Raw genomic sequence first — 7,219 nt, forward strand, 5'->3', positions numbered from 1 at the left:
AAAGAAAGGTTTTCCTCATAAAGGACCACAGGTGTATAATTTTGTGAATGAAACAAAAAGGAAAAAGAAAGAAAGACCGCGAAGGTCGACATGTTATAGTTAAGAAGTATAAATCATTCGTAAAGAGCAAACATATCTTTTGGAAACAAGGGACTGATGCTAAGAGTTTATTTTCCGGAATAACCGAGATAAGGATGGATGAATTCATTGAACTTATAAAAGAACATAATTGGGAAACGTTGGGTCTGTTTGTGTAAATTCCCAACCGTAGTATCACAATGCCATAAACGGGATGCTTGAGTGCCCACCTGGCTGTAGCCATGACTAATTTTGCACGTTGTTTTCAAATCATCATTGTCACGCGTGCCTTATGGAATAATGTGGAAGTTCAGCCCGAAATCGACACCTTGACAACCAAATTGGTTTCGCCCCAGATATCAAGATTGGGTTCCCCCGGATAAAAGACCCCATTGAAACACAACCTTAGACCTTTTTGAACCTTGGCCTGTAAAAAAAGGAATCCTCATTCTTTCCCCCGAAGCAAAGGACAGCGGAATCTCCTCAAGGGAGAGCAAATAGAATGCTAAAACCTGATTTCCCAAAGAAAGGGATGGGGAAGGAAAAGTGAAAAGAAAGAAAAGGAAGAAATGGAAAGAAAGAAAAAAGGAAAAAAGAGATGAAAATAAAGAAAAGAACAGAAGAAAGGAAAGAAGGATTCCCGATCAAAGATAAAAAAGAAGTGAAAAGGGAAAAGAAGCAATTCTCGATCAATGAAAAAAAAAGGACAAAAATTCTTCAAGCCAGATTGCCACTCAAAATCATTCTCGACTGGCAATATCCCATCCCACATGAACAAAGAGGAAAAGACCGAAACACCCAGCTTCCTCTCCAAAAACACTAACCTCGAGAAAATCCTATTGGTCCGTGATCGTACGTTTGATCTTTGATTCGATAGGAAGTCGTGTGCAAAATAGAGTCATGGTGCAGTTATGGTTTGGGAATAGGATAAAACACTTGCCTGTGTGAGTTTATACACTATGAGTGATTTATTTTCAGCTTAGCCCGATGTTTCCCTTGCATGTTCATTTAAAAGCTAAAAGTTGACATCCTACCCTTCATTCTCGGTTACAAGGAAGATTACCCTTGGCACAAGTATATTGTTTCTCTAAGATATGGTGCTCTCGCGAATGATTTATTTTTCTTTGCAAAAAGAATGTTTTCCTTTTAGGTGGAAAAACCCGGTGGACCGTTCGATCCTGCCAATCTTTTTTCGGAGCCCCATGAATTGCGTTTTCGTTCATGTGTCCTCCACCCTCGAGTTTGGAGCCATGCGTAGTGATTGCTTAGTGCAATTCTCCATTCTCAATCTTTTTCGGAGCCCCATGAATTGCATTTTCGTTCATGTGTCCTCCACCTTCGAGTTTGGAGCCATGCATAGTGATTGCTTAGTGCAATTCTCCATTCTCAATCTTTTTCGGAGCCCCATGAATTGCGTTTTCATTCATGTGTCCTCCACCTTCGTGTTTGGAGCCATGCGTAGTGATTGCTTAGTGCAATTCTCCATTCTCAATCTTTTTTGGAGCCCCATGAATTGCGTTTTCGTTCATGTGTCCTCCACCTTCGAGTTTGGAGCCATGCGTAGTGATTGCTTAGTGCAATTCTCCATTCTCAATCTTTTTCGGAGCCCATGAATTGCGTTTTCGTTCATGCGTCCTCCACCCACGAGTTTGGAGCAATCTCGACCCAAGTTTTGAGGGCAGGACTCCATTCTCAATCTTTTTTCGGAGCCCCATGAAATTGTGTTGTCGTTCATGTGTCCTCCACCCACGAGTTTGGAGCCATGCGTAGTGATTGCTTAGTGCAATTCTCCATTCTCAATCTGTTTTCGGAGCCCCATGAATTGCGTTTTCGTTCATGTGTCCTCCATCTTCAAGTTTGGAGCCATGCGTAGTGATTGCTTAGTGCAATTCTCCTTTCTCAATCTTTTTTCGGAGCCCCATGAATTGCGTTTTCGTTCATGTGTCCTCCACCCACGAGTTTGGAGCCATGCGTAGTGACTGCTTAGTGCAATTCTCCATTCTCAATCTTTTTTCGGAGCCCCATGAATAGCGTTTTCGTTGATGTGTCCTCCACCCACGAGTTTGGAGCTATGCGTAGTGATTGGTTTGTGCAATTATCCATTCTCAATCTTTTTTGGGAGACCCATGAATTGCGTTTTCGTTCATGTGTCCTCCACCCACGAGTTTGGAGCCATGCGTAGTGATTGCTTACTGCAATTCTCCATTCTCAATCTTTTTTGGGAGCCCCATCAATTTCGTTTTCGTTCATGTTTCCTCCACCTTCGACTTTGGAGCCATGCGTAGTAATTGCCTAGTGCAACTCTCCATTCTCAATCTTTTTTGGGAGCCCCATGAATTGCGTTTTCGTTCATGTTTCCTCCACCTTCGAGTTTGGAGCCATACATAGTGATTGCCTAGTGCAACTCTCCATTCTCAATCTTTTTTGGGAGCCCCATGAATTGCGTTTTCGTTCATGTGTCCTCCACCTTCGAGTTTGGTGCCATGCATATTGATTTCTTAGTGCAATTCTCCATTCTTAATCTTTTTTCGGAGCCCCAGGAATTGCGTTTTCGTTCATGTGTCCTCCACCTTCGAGTATGGAGCCATGCGTAGTGATTGCTTAGTGCAATTCTCCATTCCCAATCTTATTCGGAGCCCATGAATTGCGTTTTCGTTCATGTGTCCTCCACCATCGAGTTTGGAGCCATGCGTAGTGATTGCTTAGTGCAATTCTCCATTCTCAATCCTTTTTCGGAGCCCATGAATTGCGTTTTCGTTCATGTGTCCTCCACCTTCGAGTTTGGAGCCATGCGTAGTGATTGCTTAGTGCAATTCTCCATTCTCAATCTTTTTCGGAGCCCCATGAATTGCGTTTTTGTTCATGTGTCCTCCACCTTCGAGTTTGGAGCCATGCGTAGTGATTGCTTAGTGCAATTCTCCATTCTCAATCTTTTTTCGGAGCCCATGAATTGCGTTTTCGTTCATGCGTCCTCCACCCACGAGTTTGGAGCCATGCGTAGTGATTGCTTTGTGCAATTCTCCATTCTCAACCCTTTTTCGGAGCCCCATGAATTGCGTTTTCGTTCATGTGTCCTCCACCCACGAGTTTGGAGCCATGCGTAGTGATTTCTTAGTGCAATTCTCCATTCTCAATCCTTTTTCGAAGCCCATGAATTGCATTTTTGTTCATGCATCCTCCACCCCCGAGTTTGGAGCCATGCGTAGTGATTGCTTAGTGCAATTCTCCATTCTCAACCCTTTTTCGGAGCCCCATGAATTGCGTTTTCGTTCATGCGTCCTCCACCCAAGAGTTTGGAGCTATGCTTCATGATTGACTAGTGAGGACCCTCTAGTGCAATCCTCCATTCTCCAGAGTTTTTCATCGTCAAGGGCGGATCCTCTTGATTGGGAAATGTGATCTTTGTTATGTTCCCGATTGTTTCCTTTCCCGAATGTGTATATGTATAGTTTGTTGTTCTTGTTGTTGTTTGTATTTTGTTTTGTGTTGTGCAGAAAAGAAGAAGGAGTAGAGACGAGAGTCGTCATCACGGAAAGGGCAGGACGGACGAAATCAGTGTCTTATCTTTGCTTTCCTCTTATCTCCGATGAGAGGTAAGTAAAGAGGGGCAACTGTCATACCCTAATTTCGTCCGGGAATTGTTATTTGATAATATACAACCTTTGATTGGCCGCTTCAAGATACTTGGCACCCTTTGTTGCACAATATGTGAAGTCCCGAGACGTGCCGAAAATCAAAAGGAAGCAGGCTTGCGTGATCCGTGAAATTCCGTAATGTGGCGGAAATCGAAAAGATGTGTTTTTTCGCAATCCGTGAGTTTCCGTAACTTCTTCGAAAGCTAAAAAAGAGTAAATACATAATCCGTAAGGATTCGTAACCTTGCGGAAGGAAAATAAGTATCGTTACGAAATTCGTAAAGTTTCGTAACGTTACGGAAAAAGAATTACCAAAAAAAATAGAAGGGAGAGCTGGGTGGCAAGCTCCTCCCCTATTTTGCTATAAATAGGGGGAGGAGTGAAGAAGAAAAGGGTTCAGCTTTCTTGGCACTTCTTATTCTCTCGAAATTGCTGAGGAAAATTATTTCCGTGAAGAAAATCCAAGCCGAGGCGCTTCCGTAACGTTTCCGTGAGTAATTACGCGAAGATTCTCGACCGTTCTTCAACATTCATCGTTCGTTCTTCGTTTTCTTCAGTCTTCAACGGGTAAGTACCTCAAACCGAGCTTTTCAATTCATTCTATGTACCCATGGTGGTCCACATTTTGTTTCACGTATTTTTATTCTCGTTTTCATTCGCTTTTTATACCCCCTTTTGACGTGCTTAAGTCATTTATTTAAGTCATTCCTCGCCTAATCTAAAAATAAAATAAATTTCCACCGATCGTTTGAATTGTAGTATTCGTTAATTTCTGTTAAAATGAATTCCGACCGTTCGGTCGTGCCGTAGCCACGTTGAAAATAAAAAAAGAGGTTAAATAATAATATAATAATAAAAAAATATCTTTAGAAAAATGAAGCACAAAAATCAATCGGACGTTTTCTCTTTGGGATTTCTCATTCTTAATTGAATTGACTAATAACTAAAGTGAAACTAAGGCTAAAATCAACTCGCCTAGTCAAGCTCGTCCACAAAAAATAGAATTTGAAAGTTTTATCTCAGCTTTTCTTACCAAATTAAATGGATCATTTTTAAAGGCCCAACACCTTTAAGTGATCACCTTTCAAGTAAAAAGAATCGCTTGATTCACGCTTAGGAAAGAACTACGTAGGTCTGATTTCCTCTTCGATGGAGGGTACGTAGGAGCAAAAGCCCCGCTTTTGTCGACCTCAAAAAATAAAAAGAAATAAAAGTTAAGGTAACACAATTTCCACAATTCTAAAAAATAGGCTATTGTCCTTTGAGACAAACATGAGAGGTGCTAATACCTTCCTCAAGCGTAAATACAACTCCCGAACTTAGAATTTTCTTTTTGACCGGTTTCCTTGGGTTTTTCCGACGTTTTCCACAAATAAACGTTGGTGGCGACTCCGCGCATCTTTCCTCCTTTGGAAAGCGCACCCGTGAGCCTCGCCTCGCTCGCCCGTGAAGGGCACGTTGCGACAGGTTGTCCACAGGGTATCCACACCATACCACCCCCAAACCAATGGACAGGCAGAAATTTCTAACAGGGAGATTAAGAGAATTTTAGAGAAGATTGTGCAACCAAGCAGGAAAGATTGGAGTACCAGGCTAGATGGTGCTCTTTGGGCACATAGGACTACCTGCAAAGCACCCATAGGAATGTCTCCTTATCGGGTTGTCTTTGGAAAGGCATGTCATCTTCCAGTGGAGATTGAGCACAAAGCATATTGGGCAGTGAAGAACTGCAACTTCTCTATGGATCAAGCTGGTGAGGAAAGAAAGTTGCAACTAAGTGAGTTAGATGAGATCCGCCTAGAAGCGTATGAGAATGCCAAGTTCTACAAAGAAAAGATCAAGAAATTCCATGATAGCATGATAATTAAGAAGGACTTCATGGTTGGGCAAAAAGTGTTATTGTATAATTCTAAGCTTGGACTCATGAGTGGTAAGTTGAGGTCTAAGTGGATTGGTCCTTTTGTTGTTACTAATGTTTTTCCTTATGGTACAGTTGAGATCAAAAGTGACTCCACAAACAAGAGCTTCAAGGTCAATGGACACCGACTTAAGCCATTCCTCACAAACCCTTCTTTAGTGGACGTAGTGGTGGAAGAGACTTCCTTACTCCACCCTACTCTTCCTCTACCATGACTTAGGGAGTTTTTCTTTCTTATCTCCTTCTTTACTTTTATTACATTTGTCCAATTCTATTTGATGGTTTAATTGCTTTTAATCTTTTAATTGTGCCACATTGAGGACAATGTGTTGTTTAAGTATGGGGGGGGGGGAGTGTGTTCTTTGGTTTTGGTTTTGTTAGTCGTGTTAAATTAGTTTAATTTTGTTAGTTTTGTTGGGTTCTAGTTTAATTTTGTTAGTTTTGTTGTGTTAAATTTGCATGTTTGTCTTTGAATTATAGGATATGTTCAAGTAATGGGTAATTGTTCTGAAAATAAAAGTCTCTTGACATTTTGTGACTTGAAATCCTTGTTTTTCCTTTACATGTCATGATAGTTTTGAAAGCTCAATTTGAAAGTGATAAGTTTACCTTTGTGAGAATTCGAGCCATCCATCATCATAATCTTTTGGTGTGTTTTGCCCCATCGATTGCTTGCACAATAGCATTGGCTTGATTCTTGTTGATGCTTCCTAATTCACATGCATATTTGGAAATGATTTAGGCAATTTCGTTCTTATAAGCTTCTAGCCAAATGGACTTAGCTTGAATTAATTCCTTTGATAGCCCCTTTGAGCCTATTTTCCCCTTTCTTTGTTTTGAAGCTCATTACAAGCCTTAAGTGAAAAACCATGATATCACCTTACCCTTAAGGAATTTTGGAGCTTTGGAATTGTTTTGGGAATAAGCTGGGAATAAGTGTGGGGGGGGGGGGGAGGGGGGTATGTTTCATTGGAAGATATGATTTTTGGCCATGCTTAATGTTTTATTTTGGCCATGCTTGATGTATATATATATATTGCCTAGTTCTTTCGTTAATATTCAATTTCGTACTGTTCAATAAAAAAAAAAATGAAAAATGAAAAAAAAAATTCAGTTGCTGCAAATTCTGCAATTTCGTACTATTCAAAAAAAAAAAGAAGAAGAAGAAGAAGAAAAGAAGTGAAGTTGAATAAATAAGGTCTTGATATGAGAACTTGATTTGGGAGCCTTGGTTGATTTTGTTGATATTAGAGGGTTTGAGTTTACTACTTGTGCTTAATTTCCACTTATTCCCCATTGCTCCTCTATTCCTTTGGGATTTAGCTACTTATTCCATATTTTTTTCCCTACCTTGTCCTTGGCCCCATTACAACCTTTAAAGACCTTTTGATCCTTATATGCATGTGTTGTCAAGTCGTTTGTCAATTTTAGAATTTTGCCAAGTCAATGTGGTGTTTGTTTTCATGGGTGCTTCGAGAGTAAACAGTAGCCTAGACACTTGAGAGATAGAGTGTATATCTTGTGAGGCTTAATCATTTTTCTTTATTGAGCTGATTAACTATTTTTCCATGATTGGGTTGCTTGGATG

Source organism: Glycine max, chromosome 4 (genome assembly GCF_000004515.6).
Source record: "Glycine max cultivar Williams 82 chromosome 4, Glycine_max_v4.0, whole genome shotgun sequence".
Taxonomy (NCBI): domain Eukaryota; kingdom Viridiplantae; phylum Streptophyta; class Magnoliopsida; order Fabales; family Fabaceae; genus Glycine; species Glycine max.